Genomic DNA, 18,191 nt, shown 5'->3' with positions numbered 1-18,191 from the left:
CAAGTCTCCAGGGGTTAAGGTAAGAACGGGGGGGGGTCACAAGACAGCACCAGACTTACACCTCCAGCGCCGCAGAGTGCCATCAAAGTATCAGGCACCCTATAGAGACCAATGGAGAATCTCCAACTTGGAAAAAGGCTGCAGGCTCAGGCCAGGAGGCTGGATGAAAAACCTACAGATGCACAGGTAAGTTGAAATGTGCTTGACCATCGGGACACAATCTGTAGATCTTCCCAAGGCCCAATCAGTGATGTTATTTGAGATGTCAGCAGTGATGTCATGAGTGATATCACTGACCATGTCATGAGTGATGTAATATGTGACATTCATGACAGCAGTTCATTGCGGGCGCGCGAGTTATAGTTAGCTGAACTAACTATAACGGGGGAATTTCAAAGGTTTTGTATGAGTGAAATGCCCAGCTAACTATAACATGTGTGAAACCTATGGTTTTTTCAGTTAATTTCTAAGTTTTTTTTAATGCTAATTCCTAACTATAACGTGCCTGAAACCTATGGTTTTTTCAGTGAATTTCAAAGGTTTTTTAAATACTGATTCCTAACTAAAACATGTGTGAAACTTACGTTTTTTTCAGTGAATTTCTAAGGTTTTTTAAATGCTAATTCCTAACTATAATGAGGCTAAAACCTATGGTTTTTCCAGTGAATTTGCAAGGTTTTTAAATACTAATTCCTAACTGTAAGATACCTAAAACATACGTTTTTTTCAGTGAATATATATATATATATATATATGCGCACTGGAAAACTAATCACACACTTCCCATACAAAGAAATGAAAAGTTTGCATCTCTGCAGCCTCTCTTAATTTTCACCGTATTCATTTTCCGCTAAATCAACTCATCATCCACACATACACACAACTACTTGCTGCATACATTAGCTGTGATTATCAACTATTCTTCTATTTCATATACCTATTCAAAGTGCAGGCCTTTATCGAACATTTTTATTGTAACAAGTACCCCAGCCGAAGACATTGTGAATTTGCACACTTGCTCCCCTTCTTGGCTGGGATTATCAATTATTCTTTAATTTCATATTCTGATTCAAACTCAAGGCCCTTTATCGAGCCTTTTTGTTGTAACTACTGTTGCAGGAATTCTGCTCCTACACAGAACTGTGCATAAAGACTTAGGACCTCAGTGAATTACAGTGCACCAAAACCCACCTTAGTACCCAAACCCCCTACCAGACTAGCAATCAGTGACTCATTGGTTCTTCGTCCTATAGCAAAAACACCAATGACTAGTCACCCAGAACATGCAACTTAGATTGCTTCAAGTAAGGTAGATAAAAAGACCACTCTTTTGTTATAATCTTCCACCAGTCGAATAAACAAGGAGTAAATAAAGACACGTGCAAGTTTGAAATGTTTATTTCTAACGCCGTAATCTCATGCACAGTACCTTAGATAATACAACCAAACATATTATCAGAAACAAGGTTGTCAGCATTGTTACTATTCCATAAAATACAAAGTGAGAAAGCATCGTATATTGCTAACGGGAAACAGGTTTAAAATATGCCTACATTTCACCCTCCCTACTTACCAGGTTAGTTTATAACTACAAAAGGTCTCATAGGATTACATGGACGGTCCCATACCTCTGGTACTCAGCAGTAGTGGATCACATTGAGTTCTGCACAAACTGTCAGGACACCAATGTTCTCCAACTGTGTATAATTATGCCTCCACAATGCATTATTAATCGCGCCAGTATCAGACGTGGCCACACCTGCATATGTGTTATAGGTCGAACGTGCGACGATCATTCCAAATAACAGACACAGTATGATAACCTTGATGTTCCATGCTCTCACTATACACACTAAACTAGTGAGGCAATCTAGAAATGTAGCATGACAAATTATTCTCATGTGAAACAAAATACTCAGCCTTCTCTAAACAATATCAAAATTGCGTGTTGTGTGCAAAGCAGAGCAGAAAAGCAAAAATGGCGTTTAAGCTTCTAATGAACCCATGCTAACTTAACACGGTGTGAGTGCAAGGCTCAGCCCACGACACCCTCCCTCGATAGAACCACATGATATAAACGTGGGCGAACTAGGAACGCAGAGTCCAAGCCTGAAAAGCAGAGTAAAGTTCAAATTTGCATAAAAAATGATTCCCTGTTTGATAGAAAACAGTAACTAAATAATAAAGAATAGGTAGAAAAATCAAAGAATCTTAATCCAACAGCGTATAAGCACAGTATGTAGCAACAGCCTCCAAGAGGAAGTCATTGTTCTCATCAGAAAACATTTCAGCCATCCAATTCAATAGTGAGAATGAACATACATGTTCCTCAATGACCGGAGCCTCTATCACCATCGGAGGAAAACTCGGGTCATCTTCAATGTAACTGCGTGCCAAGAAGTCATGCGCCGCTGCAAAAACATTCCAACGTCCCATTATTCCATGTATCGCTGCTAAGGCCATAATCCCGCCGCCAGAACAGAGCAAGTCATGAACCACTAAAGGGCTCATCAGCTGGTCATAATCCGCGTTGGGAGACACCGTACTGCAGAGACACAAATCCAGGGCCCAATCGAAATCGCAACTCAGGCAATGAAAGGCAGGCTGAACGCATGTAAAAAAGGAGAATCGAAACGATAATCCCTAAGCTGTACTCAATGTAGCCAGAGGCAGCGCTCAGTAATAACTAAGCATTCGGATGCGCAGCAGCAACAGCCGGGACATATTGTCGGGTGCTGGAGGATGTGCATCCATATTTAAGTAAACAAATTAATAGAAGCACACCGGCAACTAATGCGACTATTAAGGGGAATCCACCAAATATGCTGGAAAACATCGAATGAAAAAATGCCAAAAGGACACCAATTATAGTTTGAAAAGAACTCACAAGACCACTGCTTCTAACTTTAAAAAAGTAAGAACCCCGTAATCAAGGACGCATTAAAGATTCTCTGGATTAACTCCCCAAAATACAAAGATACGTCTGTATTTCATAAATCATACACTTTTGTGCGGGTGTTTACTACATGAAGGACAAATGTTTCTCTAGCGGATGTAAGAGCGACCTCTTTTTGAGACAATAGCACTCTTATACGGCTCACTTGGTTGACTCTGCTTTCAAGGTCGGAATCGACGGCCGGATGGAAACCTCCAGCTTCCCATGCAGAGGAGTAAACACAACTTTTTTTTAGCAAACCACACGCTCAGTTACCGTAATCATGTAACCGATGCCTAGTAACATTGCACAAAAATCTGCATTGCTTCAAATTAAATAACTAACGTTTCCAGTAAACTGAACGTTGGTATGATAGCAGGTGTCGCAGTGCCTTTCAAAACTCACACCAAATTAGGCGCATCTGGAGTACAAGAGCCATGCAATTGTATGTGTCTACAAATTAAGGAGTGATGTGGTGCTATTCTGCAATCCTCGCCATTCACATAGACTTCTTTTCCCTCCCTCAGACACCTATATGTAAATGATAATAACCAAGCTTAATGGAGATAAGCGCTGCCTAAACATCCATATCTGCCTATACCATAGTATTACATGCAAACCTCAAACTTAAACAGGTTAAAAAGTAACGTTATGATACCGTGGATAAGCCACACAGCTGAATCGGATCCCCAATGAGTGACCACTTCTAACCATTCTCATAGCGCGCCCTGTGCTCTGATTTCACAGTGAGAGACTGATCGCACCATAGTTTGTACTGCTAATCATTCTCACTACACGCTACGAATACACTTTCACGTTACGCGTCGCATCAAAGCTTCCGTGTGACACCATGTACGGCGCCCCGTACGCAAAGACGCAAATGTTTTTAATTGTTTAAAAACATATATTTATGTATTTATTGAACATACTAACAGAACACATTATCTAGGATAATTATGAAAACATTTTTTTTTAAGTTCCAATAATCCTACATTACTTTTAAAAGCAATTACACCAATCGCGGTGAAAAGTCATGCGTACTCGCATCCTAAGAACACCGTAATAACAGCGTAACCTGTACGCAAAGCCATGTGACTTTAAAAGAAGAGATTTCATTGGTTCATAACACTTCCTATTACAACTGTTGAAACTTCCGTCCCATTTTAAAATTTCTACTTTGACTTTCTAAAAAGAAACATCTCTTCTGAAAATCTTGTCAAATAGAACAAAGTTTACCATATTAACAGCAATGGACTCATCTTCCAGACATTCTTCAGAAGAATATTTCATTCCTAAAGTAACTCCAAAGAAGAGGAAAGAAGATCTAATTTGGCAGTTTTTTACTTTTCCAGAAGGGCAAAAAAAGGTTAATGCTCCAAAAGTAACCTGTAAAATTTTCCAAACTCTTTCAAGGGGGGATCCATCTCAAAAATACTCCTTTAGCACAGCAAATAAGGAGCGACACGTAAACAATTTACACCCCAACAACTTTGCTCGAGCTGCAACACAGAGGTTGAAGGACAACCCACCTGCTACTGCACCAAGCACATCAACTGCTGCACCAGCATTTTCAGCAAACAGTCCATGCACACAAATCCATCCTGATTTTGCTCAAGTTAAAATTCTATACATTTATTTCAATAAACTTTTGTGTTATGGGAAACAGTCTATTGACCTGATAAAACACAGGAAGCAGGAGCATCACTGTCCTCGACATTACTTTTTTTTTTCATTCTTTTCTTCCTGTTGGACATACGTAGCCCCCCATTATAGAAAAACACTGCCCCCGGGATTTGCCCCCCCATCCCGGGAGCTAATTAGGAATAAAACGAACTTCGTTTATTTTTCCTTTTCCACCACGTACGAGTACAATACGCGTAAAACGCGTTTTTTTATGTTTATAAAAAAAAAAAATGCGCCTAAACATCCATGTGAGACCCCCTGAGCAGGCCTAGAGAGTCAACATATTTCTACCCTACCCCCTTTCCTTATTTTTTAACTTAGTTTTACTATTTTCTTGTGACTCGGTGCTATCGAGGCACAAGATGGCTGCCAACACTTCCTGGTTTGGAGTATTGACAGACAGTTGACTTCCAATCAGCATGCAGCTCGTGCTCGTAATTGTATGGATTTTTCAGGAACTACTGAACGGATTTACACCATTTCACAAAAAGCACAATCGGCGAACCAAACTCTACCTCTCTGCCAAATGTGGTGTAATTCCGTTCAGCCGTTCGGGCTGTAGCCCTGGCTAAAGGTCCCTATGGAAAATTGCGTGGGGAAAACACCTTTTAGCACCCCCCTTTTTTCTCGGCCCCCGCTTGACGAATCACCCCCAAACTTCCAGGGAAGGAGCGCAGCGGCGCAGGCCATTTTCTTGGAGAAATTCGCGAAGATTCATCTACCAGCGCCAAAGTTATTCCAAACAGAATAACAGAAACTGCCAGTAGGTAATATATATATATATCAGTTCCGAAAATCCTATCTCATCAATAACGAGAATCAGGAAGCAGCACTCCAGGGTAAATACACGGTTCAGTTTTTATTAGTTCAAAACGCGCTTTCGGCACTCGGCCTTCGTCAGTGTTCAAACAAACAAAGTGCCGCAAAGCCTCATTGCATTTGTAGCCATCACGTGTGAATTCTACATGACAAAGATAGGACCAAAAGATGGAAACATGGTCGCCATCTTTGAATGGGTCTGTAATGTTCTAAGTGGCAGGCGCTCTTCAATCCGAGCAACATGTAGATATATACATATTAATGACCAGTATTAATAAACATGAATCAAATCGATCATGCAGTGTAGCCATTACTATAATGCCCATAGATGGGCCATATATGTTACATACTCATGAATATTCCCACACATATAACACAGTTATGCAGCCCTTGATGGGCTCAGACACATTCCAGTCAAAATTGCGTGATGGTAAAAATTACGAAAAGGCAGTAATTATACAATTCAAAAGTAAAGCGAGTTAAAGCAATTGCAAACAGAATTCAAATTTTACAGCTGATCAGTCATCCCATATCTGAATTCTATCAAATCAAATGGACCGCCAAGTCTTCATGTACATTCAGTCCCCCCGGCATCTTGCTTTGTAGGTCAATTATATAACGCGACTCCAGTCGTCTAAGTTTATGTAACCTGTCTCCCCCTCTCACATGGGCAGGGACAGAGTCCAGACAAAAGTACGTTAACAGGTCCCTGTTACGTGCATGTTCTTTATCAAAATGTCTGGCCACCGGGTAGTTCACATCTGCATTTTGTATCGCTCTTTGGTGTTCCAAAATCCTTAATTTAACAGGATTCGTTGTGCTGCCAACATACCTTCTACCACAAGGACATGTTAGACAGTACACAACGTAGGGTGTAGAGCATGTGAGAAACTTAGATATTTTTCTAGGTTGTTTTACCCCTGGTACATTATATTGCGTGGTACGCCTACTTCCTTTGCACGCCTTGCATTTACCGCAAGGAAAGAAGCCTTGCAAGGGTTCAGACTTGGATTTAGGTATAGTTTCCTCATGGTGACTATGTACTAAATAGTCTTTAAGTGCTCGAGCTTTTCTAAACGTTACTAGAGGGTAAGACGGTAGATCTTGCTTGATAACAGTATCAGTAAGCAAGATGTTCCAATGCTTTCCCATTAATACGTTTCAGTTCAGTTGCATTACTGGAATACGTTGTGATCATTCTAAACGTACCTCCCACAGCGTTTTTATTGTCAACATTTGCTGCTTTTTCTTTTTTGAGCAGTTCTGTCCTTTCCATATTACAGACTTTGCTCATTGCCTGTCTAAGTACTCCCTCTTTGTAGCCTCTAGTTTTAAATCTTTGTATGCTGCTATTGGCTGCTTTTCTAAAATCCTGTTCCTTAGTGTTGTTCCTCTTTATCCTTAATAGTTCACCATACGGTATACTATTAACCAAGCTTTTAGGGTGACTACTGGTCGCAAATAAAGTTGAATTTCCTGCAGTCTCCTTACGAAAAAGCCTGGTATGCAACCTGCCATCATCTACAAAGACTGTCAAATCTAAGTAGTTAACCTCAATCTGGCTAAATGTCCCTGAGAACTTCAAATTGTTACTGTTTGCATTTAGTACGTCAACGTATTCCTTGGCTAGTTCGACCGACCCCTCTATAATAATAAAGAGGTCGTCGATATAGCGATACCAACATCTGACCAGTTCATTCCATTTCTTATTTGCTGGAGACCAGGCCACCTGCTCCTCCCACCACCCCACGAATAAATTTGCGAAGCTGGGGGCGGAGCAGGTGCCCATCGCCACGCCTGTGAGTTGTTTATATAGGTTTTTACCAAAGAGAAAGATATTGTTATTTAGGCAGAATCCTAGGAAATCGAGCAACATTTTATTGTGTTCAAAATATTTCACAGGTCTATTGTCCAAGAACCAGGAAATTGCCAACAGCCCTTCTTTATGCCCGATGCACGTGTACAAACTGGTAATATCAATCACCAGCATAGTGTAACCATCACACCAATCAACATCTTCTATGAGGTTCAAAAAATGTTTGGTGTCCTTCAGATATGATTTCAGACCAGTAACATGTGGGAAGAGAAAAGAATCAACATACGTTGATAAATGTTCAGTGAGACTGCCTTGGGAGGCCACAATCGGCCTACCAGGGGGATTCAATAAGTCCTTGTGTATTTTAGGTAAATAATAGAATGTGGGGGTAACTGGGTTCGGACATCTCAAGAACAAATTCTCGTCACAACTCAACATACCACTATTATACCACTTTAGAATCATATCATGGTACCAGCACATATGCCAAAGTAAACATATCTGTATACAACAATAGCATCAAAGAATACCATGATATGATTCTAAAGTGGTATAATAGTGGTATGTTGAGTTGTGACGAGAATTTGTTCTTGAGATGTCCGAACCCAGTTACCCCCACATTCTATTATTTACCTAAAATACACAAGGACTTATTGAATCCCCCTGGTAGGCCGATTGTGGCCTCCCAAGGCAGTCTCACTGAACATTTATCAACGTATGTTGATTCTTTTCTCTTCCCACATGTTACTGGTCTGAAATCATATCTGAAGGACACCAAACATTTTTTGAACCTCATAGAAGATGTTGATTGGTGTGATGGTTACACTATGCTGGTGATTGATATTACCAGTTTGTACACGTGCATCGGGCATAAAGAAGGGCTGTTGGCAATTTCCTGGTTCTTGGACAATAGACCTGTGAAATATTTTGAACACAATAAAATGTTGCTCGATTTCCTAGGATTCTGCCTAAATAACAATATCTTTCTCTTTGGTAAAAACCTATATAAACAACTCACAGGCGTGGCGATGGGCACCTGCTCCGCCCCCAGCTTCGCGAATTTATTCGTGGGGTGGTGGGAGGAGCAGGTGGCCTGGTCTCCAGCAAATAAGAAATGGAATGAACTGGTCAGATGTTGGTATCGCTATATCGACGACCTCTTTATTATTATAGAGGGGTCGGTCGAACTAGCCAAGGAATACGTTGACGTACTAAATGCAAACAGTAACAATTTGAAGTTCTCAGGGACATTTAGCCAGATTGAGGTTAACTACTTAGATATGACAGTCTTTGTAGATGATGGCAGGTTGCATACCAGGCTTTTTCGTAAGGAGACTGCAGGAAATTCAACTTTATTTGCGACCAGTAGTCACCCTAAAAGCTTGGTTAATAGTATACCGTATGGTGAACTATTAAGGATAAAGAGGAACAACACTAAGGAACAGGATTTTAGAAAAGCAGCCAATAGCAGCATACAAAGATTTAAAACTAGAGGCTACAAAGAGGGAGTACTTAGACAGGCAATGAGCAAAGTCTGTAATATGGAAAGGACAGAACTGCTCAAAAAAGAAAAAGCAGCAAATGTTGACAATAAAAACGCTGTGGGAGGTACGTTTAGAATGATCACAACGTATTCCAGTAATGCAACTGAACTGAAACGTATTATGAGAAAGCATTGGAACATCTTGCTTACTGATACTGTTATCAAGCAAGATCTACCGTCTTACCCTCTAGTAACGTTTAGAAAAGCTTGAGCACTTAAAGACTATTTAGTACATAGTCACCATGAGGAAACTATACCTAAATCCAAGTCTGAACCCTTGCAAGGCTTCTTTCCTTGCGGTAAATGCAAGGCGTGCAAAGGAAGTAGGCGTACCACGTAATATAATGTACCAGGGGTAAAACAACCTAGAAAAATATCTAAGTTTCTCACATGCTCTACACCCTACGTTGTGTACTGTCTAACATGTCCTTGTGGCAGAAGGTATGTTGGCAGCACAACGAATCCTGTTAAATTAAGGATTTTGGAACACCAAAGAGCGATACAAAATGCAGATGTGAACTACCCGGTGGCCAGACATTTTGATAAAGAACATGCACGTAACAGGGACCTGTTAACGTACTTTTGTCTGGACTCTGTCCCTGCCCATGTGAGAGGGGGAGACAGGTTACATAAACTTAGACGACTGGAGTCGCGTTATATAATTGACCTACAAAGCAAGATGCCGGGGGGACTGAATGTACATGAAGACTTGGCGGTCCATTTGATTTGATAGAATTCAGATATGGGATGACTGATCAGCTGTAAAATTTGAATTCTGTTTGCAATTGCTTTAACTCGCTTTACTTTTGAATTGTATAATTACTGCCTTTTCGTAATTTTTACCATCACGCAATTTTGACTGGAATGTGTCTGAGCCCATCAAGGGCTGCATAACTGTGTTATATGAGTGGGAATATTCATGAGTATGTAACATATATGGCCCATCTATGGGCATTATAGTAATGGCTACACTGCATGATCGATTTGATTCATGTTTATTAATACTGGTCATTAATATGTATATATCTACATGTTGCTCGGATTGACGAGCGCCTGCCACTTAGAACATTACAGACCCATTCAAAGATGGCGACCATGTTTCCATCTTTTGGTCCTATCTTTATGTCATGTAGAATTCACACGTGATGGCTACAAATGCAATGAGGCTTTGCGGCACTTTGTTTGTTTGAACACTGACGAAGGCCGAGTGCCGAAAGCGCGTTTTGAACGAATAAAAACTGAACCGTGTATTTACCCTGGAGTGCTGCTTCCTGATTCTCGTTATTGACGAGATAGGATTTTCGGAGCTGATATTGTGGTCGGGTGCACCCCCGGCGAGCAGGCACCAGCCAAGGAGTGCGACAGGCAGGTGCAAATGGAGCATATATATATATATATATATATATATCTCCGAGTGACAGTCGCCACTGGGTAGTTAGGTCAGCTGATCCATAGGAAAAACATTTTTTTGTGTTGATAATACCTTTAGCCCCATTTGACAAACCTCCCTGAAACTTTCCAAAACAGTGTTACTTTTTGATTAGTTTGTGCATGGAAAGTTTCGGGGTGACCCATCAAGTGGGGGCTGAGAAAAAAGGGTGTCCTAAGTGCACAATCCCTATGCATTTTCCAAAGACATCTTTTAAAAGGGATACAGCAAAAACTGCTGAATGGAATTACACCAAATTGGCAGGGAGATCGATCTTAGTACACAGATTGTGCTTTTTGCGATTTGGTGTAAATTCATTCAGTAGTTTTTGAGATAGTAAGATTAAAAAAAATATGGATATCTGGATGGTTGGGTTCAAGGGACTCTCGTGAGAGTCCCTCAAACCCAATTTAAAAACAACAGATTATTCTGGTTGGCCCAGTGAGCTCTTTTTTCCATTGGGCCACTTCGCTACTGTGAGTGTCAGACTCTCGTAGGAGCGAGCGCTCTGATTGGCAGCCACCAACATGTGAAAAATGTTGTTGGCAGCCATTACAGGATTCGGGGACTGAGAGCAACATGTGTGACCATTTCCTTTTGCGACTCTCAAATTGTAGTTTATAGTGACTCACAATTAGCGAGTCACAAAATGAAATGTTTTTCAAACATTCTACCGAACTGCAGGAGGGGAATCTTCACACTTATCAAGGTGTCAAACTGCTAAATTTGAAGCATACTACTATCAGAAGATAAAAATTCAAATTGGCACATTAGAACTTTACCGCATTAAGCCCTGATGAAGTTCCACAGTTACATGTTTGGTAACGAAACACATTGGCTTCTTTTTATGATTTAAAATAAAGAAATTTTTTGAAGAAATCACTATGGACTAAAATTCATCTTTTCGGTGTACCTCCTTCTTGTTCAGCAAAAAATTATAATCTATACCCAGTGGCACTAAATGGTGACAAGTGCTGGAGAAGTTGTGCAGGAAACTTATTTGCAGTAATAAAGTGAGGTGCTATCCATCAAGTCTGTCACTCTGTTTTGCTTTTGGCTTTATGAAATGAAATGTACTAATTTGTCTCAGTCACATTTAGCAATTACCAATGGGGTTGCAAATGACCTACCTCATTAATATTCATAAGGTAGGTCACAATTTGTGACACATTAGGAATGGCTTGTCACCACAGGGATGGTGGCCTGCTGAGGACAGCAGACCACCATGTCTGTGGTTGCTTTTTAAATGAAGACTTTTTTTTCTTTTAAATGCAGCCTGTTTACCTTAAAGGAAAAGGAAATGTATTTAAAAAAATGAAAAAGGACCACAGCCTGCTCTTAAAAAAATGTGCGCCCACATTCACAAAGGGGAAGAAGTCCCTTGCGAAAGGATTACCACCTCCTTCATGGAGTTGGTAAAGTATGAATGTTTTGCGACCACATTCTAGTCGCAAAACATTAATAAATGCCCCTGCGACTCGCTATTAGGAAGGGATACCCTTGCCACACCCCTTCCTAATAATGACTTTCAAACCCTATTTTGCAAGTTAGTAATAGGTTACAGACTTGCAAAATATGTTTAGTACATTCTAAAAGTATTTTTTGGGGTCTCAAATGGCCAGATTCTCAATTTATGACCACTATAAACGGTCGTAAATCTGGCCCTTAGTTCCCTGTCCTGGGCAAGAAAAGGAAACAGGGTAGGTATACCCAAACCCCCTAGGCCCCATGGGGGACCCAGAGCGAACATTCCCCCCACGGGCCAAAAATAAACAAGAAAAACATTGCCAAAAACTGCTGCGATCCCATGGGATTCCCACTGGATTGTAAAAAAAAAACAATGGCGGCCAGGGCCACTTTGTTTTCTAAATGGGAGGGAGCATGTGGCACCGACTCCCCTAGCCTTTACAGGTCCCGGGGAACCCAGTCAATAGCATTTATTAACATCTATTTAGACTACAACAGGAAAAAGACAGCTGTACATGAGAAGTCCTTCTTTGCATTAGCCACTCGGGGAAGAAGTACTATTCTGGCCGTTTTTCTTCTTGAGGCGGTTCACCGTGCTTAGATTTGTACTCTTTGAATTCTTCCTGTAAAGCTTCATATTTTTGTTTTAAGTTCAGCTAACTCTAGACGAAGCGTCTCAATATCTGCCGTTTCTGGACCAGCCACACACAAATGTTGTTTCAGAAAGTCCAATGCATTGATTGGTTTCTCTGGTTCTTCATGAAGGGCCACCAACACTTTCGTTAGTGTGTCGAGTACTCCAGCTTTTTCGAGATATCTCCTAAATTGCTCCCTCTTGGAGTCAGCAGCTTTATAGTGCGCCATACCACCCCCTAAGCTGCCAGTTGCCACCTCGGCTACTACCGCTTCCGCCACCGCGCTCTTATGTACGGCTTTTTTTGCCACTCGTCACCTCAGCTACCGCTTTGCCAGCGTTCGCGCATGTGAACCCAATCATAGGGCTGATAATAATCAATATGGTGAAGGGGCTGTACACCCCCCATCCCTGAAGCCTATGAGACCGCAGGTAGCCCATCCCAAGGGTCAAACCTTTTCAAAATGAGAAGGGCCATGTGCTCTCCCTCTCCCCGAGATTCTAAAGGCCCCAAGGGGCTCATCCCCAGGGTTAGATCACTAGCTATGTCCTGGGATGCCCACCCCCAGGAAATAGCTGTTTTCCTGCACGCACTGGTGTAGGCACGGAAACCTGTGTTTGCTTCCACCTGGTGGGGGGTTAGCTTTATGTATGGCAATAAAATATTACTTCATGCCAAAAAAAAACTAGATATTCTTTGAAAAAACTAAGTTTAATGTAACTTTATAGTTAGGTGGGATAAAAAGGTCTGTCTTTGTTTAAAAAAAAATGTAATTCACTGAAACAACCAAAGGTTAAAGTAATATCATAGATAGGTGAATTTATTAGTGACAACATTAACACTTTGAACTAAACAAAGAAGAAAAATCAACCAATTGTAGTTAGCAGAACTAGCTATAACTTGGACCCCCGCCATGTACTGTTTGGCGTTCTGCCAAGGTTCAAAGTACAGACTGAAAAAACAGTACTGAGATGACAAAAACTGCTGTAGTGTGAAAAGTAACAAAGGGAATACCACTCCATTCCTGTCATGACTGTGACCAAAGTTTTCATATTTATAGTATGATGAATGAGTGACCAAAACATATGAGGGTTGAAGGGAAGCCATTAATAACTATCAAAACACTCTCGAACCCACCCTTAACACTCTCCCCTATCTTATTTCCATTTTATCAAGGTTGGTCAGCTGTAGGCCATCTGACAGGGATCTAAGTGCTGTTTGAAGATCACCTGGACTATAGAATGGACACACAAGCTACATGTCATGTGACAGACTGACTCAAACTTGGCTTTTCAGTCAACAACACTGAGCATGGTGGGATTTTTTGGACCAAATTTATGAAGTTAAAAGTGAAACTCATACATCATCAAGTTTCAGGTCTCAGCTGAACACCGGGCCTGGTTGAAAGTCAACCCGCCCAGTGGTCAGGATGGTTCATTGAGTTAACCACTTGTCACTGAGGTAGGATAATGTGGTAAACAAACTGAGGCTTTTTACTCGAAAACGAAGCTTTATTCTTGAGAGACAGTTCAGTCACCCATCCATCCGGCCAGGCTAGAAATGCCGCTCGCGAACCACCACGCAATAGAATCTTATCCGGATGACACCGAAAAATTTAGATGTCATAGCAGCACGAGCATGGCAGTATGAGGAGAGCTGCATAATGTTAACCACATTATAACACAAGATATGAAGTTAAAGAGTTCAGATGTCAGCAAGTCTGACCTAGCCCTCAAGGTCAGTTGGTACAGTGAATACCATTAACGTGGGTGATAGTAACACCTGTTATTAACTGTACTTAGGAACGGCAGGGAAGCGGGCTAAAGGAATAAAAGACTAGTAATGGTAATTATTAATCATGGCATCTCCCAGATTAAGGGCTACCACGAAATGAGCACATTTTCTTCTCTGCAGTGTCCCCAAATAACAGCTGCACATTATACTATGAGAAAAAGGGGGCGACTGCACCGGCCACTGCAGGCCCAGATTGCATCGCTGTCGCTGCGGCCGCCACTTGGAAAGTGCTCTGATGACAGCTCGCATCTGCCCCTGTCAGCACTCCATGATGAACGATCTCTTGAATTTAATTAAATGCCAGGCACTTTAATTGTCAAAGTGCCCTACCTTACCAATTCTCATCTCATAAAGCATGAGCCATTTCATATCCCTGCCCGTTTTATTTACTGGCTTCTTCTGACAGGAAGGCTTTCAAGATTTCTGGTGCTTGGCCCAGCCATTCTAATAAACCTTGTGCTCTCCAATTCTGCACTATAAAATAGCCCCAAATGAACCAAATTCACAAAAGTATATTTCTTTAGAGCCGCACATCCATAACTATGCCAGGTGACAAGAAAAATTCTGCTCACACATTATCAAATGCAGGACAAATACAATATATTAGATTTCATAGGCAACAAAGTCTCAACAAAAAATAGAATTACTTTAATATCATTATGCATATGTTCCCCAAGTCATTCCTTTAAGTGCAAGATTTCTATTTTCTCTGACAAAATATTGTTACAGAGAAAAATGTCCTCCTGTTGGAAGTCATTTATTCGCCAACGCACAATGAGTCTGCATCCTGTCGTACTGAGGTGGCCCGCTTTCTTTGATATGTGGATAAAAATAGTAATTGTTCAGATCACAGCGCTACAACTATTTCTACTCCTACGTCTCCTCGCTGGCACTCGCACTCCTGCGTCACGACGCGCTGCCGCACTAGACGGAAGCCAACTTCTCTTGACGCCCACGTCTTCAAATTTGTTGAGAGACGTACAAATGAGATTAGTACTGTATCAGCGCTGCTTTCTAAGTAATGTTTTTTTCCAGTGACATGTGGTGTGAGAAATCTGCATACTTTCGTTTGTGTAATAATACGAAATTTCAGAACCATTAGGTAAAAATAGACGAAATACAAACTCAGCATTGAGCATTACCTCTACGTCCCTCGTCCTCGACCCTGTCATCACTCATGAGGTATTCCACAAGACAGGAAACAAAACAGGAAACGCTTTTAGGCTCCACCCCCCCCTCCTGCCAGGTGCTATATCACTTCCAACCACCAGAAGCACATCCTGTTTTGTTTCCTGTCGGTGGATTACCTGATGGGAGACGCTGGGGTGGGTGCCGGGCACTTTCCTCCATCTTTTGTCCTGTGGTTCCTCCTCTGCTGGGCTCTGGGAGGCTCCCATGGACCTTCGTGGGATTCTTTGGAGTGGGGCTGCTGGGCTTCCCTGTCTCCTCCTTGGACTGGTTGACCGGAGCTGCTGGGCTTCTCTGGTCTTCCTTCTTCAGCTTCGTTCCTGGTTTTCCTGCTCCTGCTGCCATCTGGATCCTTGCACTGCTGCCAGGTAGGGGTGTAGAGCACTGGTCTGCTTCAGCGCGCTCCTCCCTGGGGTGTTGCTTTCCCCCCTCCCCCCTCCCTCCGGGCCTCTCTGTGGTTGTGGGGGCCCGGGGGTGTTTTTCTCTATGGGGGTGCTTGGTAGGAAGTGCTGTTTTCTGTGCGCATCCTCTCCGTTGCCCCCCCCCCCGTTCCCGTTCCCGTCCCCGTCCTCTGTGCTGTGGGGGCGGGGGACGTTTGGTGCTCTGTGTCCCTGCGGACGGCTCTTCCCTCCCGGTTTCCTGGGGCTTTACTTCCTCGTTCTTTGGTTTCCCGGCCGCCTCTCGCGATGCGTTGTTTAGCGCATGCGCGGTGGGGCTTTCCTGCCTGACCTTGTAATGGCCGGGCGCCCGGGTGGGCTCCGGGCGCTCCGGTGGTTGGGGTGATTTTTAGTGCACCGCTGTGGGCCCTGGGCGTTTTCGGCGCCCCTGCTTCACGCTTCGGGCGTGGGCCTTCCGCTTTGGGTTTTGGGTCAGTTGTGCTTAGTTCCGGCGCGCGGCTGTTCTGGACTTTATGTTCCTGTCCCTCCCTCTTCTCCCACCCGGTCTGTTGGTTGGTGGGGGGGTGGGGCCTTGTCTCCCTGTTTGTTTTGTGGGGCTGTCTTTCGGGGGTTTGTGGCCTATCCTGGTCCTCCCTGTGGGGGTTAATTGGGGTGTGCCCTTTTTTATATATATATATATACCTGTGCCTCTGGGGGTGTTGTTTGTATGCTCTTGTGGTGATTTCTTCAGTCCTGCTTTGTGCTTTGGTTAGTCATGGGCAAGCATCTTCGCAAGAGGAAGCATTCCTCTCCTGTGCCTCCATCTTCCCCGGATTCCAGTGGGTCCTCGTCTCCTCCTCCTGTGAAGCGTGCCAAGGGGGTTGGTGATGATAGGATTAAGCGCCTTATCCTGGCGACTCTTTCTGATCTCAAGGCGTCCAAGAAGGGTGTTGCTGGTCTTTCTGGTTCTGCTCTGCTTTATTCTGATATTTCGTCTTCTTCTGAATCTGAGGGGTCTTCTTCGGCTGCTGTTGACCTTCAAGGCAAATACATTTCCAGGGATATCTTGCCTGACGTCCTTTCCCATGTGAGAGTTAACATGGGGTTTCCTGATGTTTCTGCGCCCAGTACCTCGCAGGATTCTCTGTTGCCGCAGTTTAGGAAGCCTGTTGCTTCTTCCTTGCGGGTCCATCCATTTGTCTCTGATGCCCCGGTTTATGTCCAAGCTTTATCCCTTACAGGATATGGCGGAACATTTGCCTGATTCCGTTCCTGTGGACTCTGTTGTGGCCAGTCTTGTGGGGCGTCCTTCTATGGCGGATGATAACATTCTGAAGGACGGTGTGGACAAGAAGGTGGATTCTGCCCTGAAGAAGTCTTACGCCGCCTCTCACCTGGCTATTCGTTCTGGCGTTTATGGGGCGTATGTTGCCCAGTCTCTGCTGACTGATTTCAAGTCCCTGTTTTCGTCTATGCAGGAGGGTACCAGTTGTCCAGATTTGCTGGAGTCTATGGAGCGCCAGGCGGAATTCCTGTCGGACATTGCCTTTGATTCTGTGAGGGCTTCTGCTATGTCCTGTGGTTCCTCTGTGGCTGCCCGTCGTAACCTGTTGCTGAGAGATTGGAAGACGGACGCGGCCCAGCGTTCCATGGCTTTGCGGCTGCCTTTCACTGGTGCCCGTCTCTTTGGTGACTCGCTGGAGGAGAAACTGCACAAGGTCTTCAAGGAACGCAAGCATTCTTTGTCCTTTCGTGATCCTCAGCCCCGTAGGGGTTCCTCCTTCTCTGGTGCCAGGTCTGTCCGCCAGCCTTCCAGATTTCAACAGACCTCGTTTCGGAGTCAGCGGGGCACTGGCCGGGCTTTTCCCCGGAAGTTTTCAGAAGAAGTCCCAGCGTGGTGCCGGGTCTGGTCCGCAGCGTTCCTGACTATGCCGGCCTGGTGGACGTTCTCGCTGGTGGTCCGCCTCTGGTTGGTGGGAGGCTTCGCCAGTTCCTTCCTGCTTGGCGCCGGACAACCTCGGACAGATGGGTGCTGGATGTCTTGTCCAGGGGCTACCGGATCGAGTTCCTGTCCCCTCCTCCCCCCTCCGGGGTGGTGGTGACCCCTTCTCCTCGGGATGCCTCCCGCCGTCTGGCCTTGTCGGACGGGGTTCGTTCTTTGGTCAGCAAGCTTGCGGTTGTTCCTGTTCCTCTGGCGGAGAGGGGGTTGGGTGTCTACTCCATCATCTTTGTGGTGCCGAAGATCACAGGGGGCTTCCGGGTGGTCATCAACCTACGGGGTCTGAACTTGTTCGTGAGGAAGATCCCGTTCAAGATGGAGACTCTTCAGAAGGTTATCCCGCTGATCCAGTCCGGTTGGGTGTTCTCCACTCTGGACCTCCAGGATGCGTACCTGCACGTCCCGGTGGCTGTGAGGGATCAGAGTTTCCTGCGCTTCTGCCTGGAGGGCCAGCACTGGCAGTTCTGCGTCCTTCCCTTTGGTCTTCGGTCCGCCCCCAGGGTGTT

The 18,191-nt window shown here is 43.7% G+C and overlaps 1 protein-coding gene and 1 pseudogene across 1 annotated transcript in view; both read right to left on the bottom strand.

Moving 5' to 3' along the window:
• The window catches only part of PPFIA4 (PPFI scaffold protein A4), a 1,997,086-nt gene that overhangs the window by 1,673,246 nt on the left and 305,649 nt on the right, over positions 1-18,191 (bottom strand). The window lies entirely within an intron of this gene.
• Positions 12,250-12,556, bottom strand: LOC144753586 (c-Myc-binding protein pseudogene; annotated as a pseudogene).

The sequence above is a fragment of the Lissotriton helveticus genome, chromosome 5_1 (genome assembly GCF_964261635.1).
Source record: "Lissotriton helveticus chromosome 5_1, aLisHel1.1, whole genome shotgun sequence".
Taxonomy (NCBI): Eukaryota; Metazoa; Chordata; class Amphibia; order Caudata; family Salamandridae; genus Lissotriton; species Lissotriton helveticus.
Note: the sequence above shows the minus strand (reverse complement) of the source record. Positions and strands in the feature narration are given on the sequence as shown.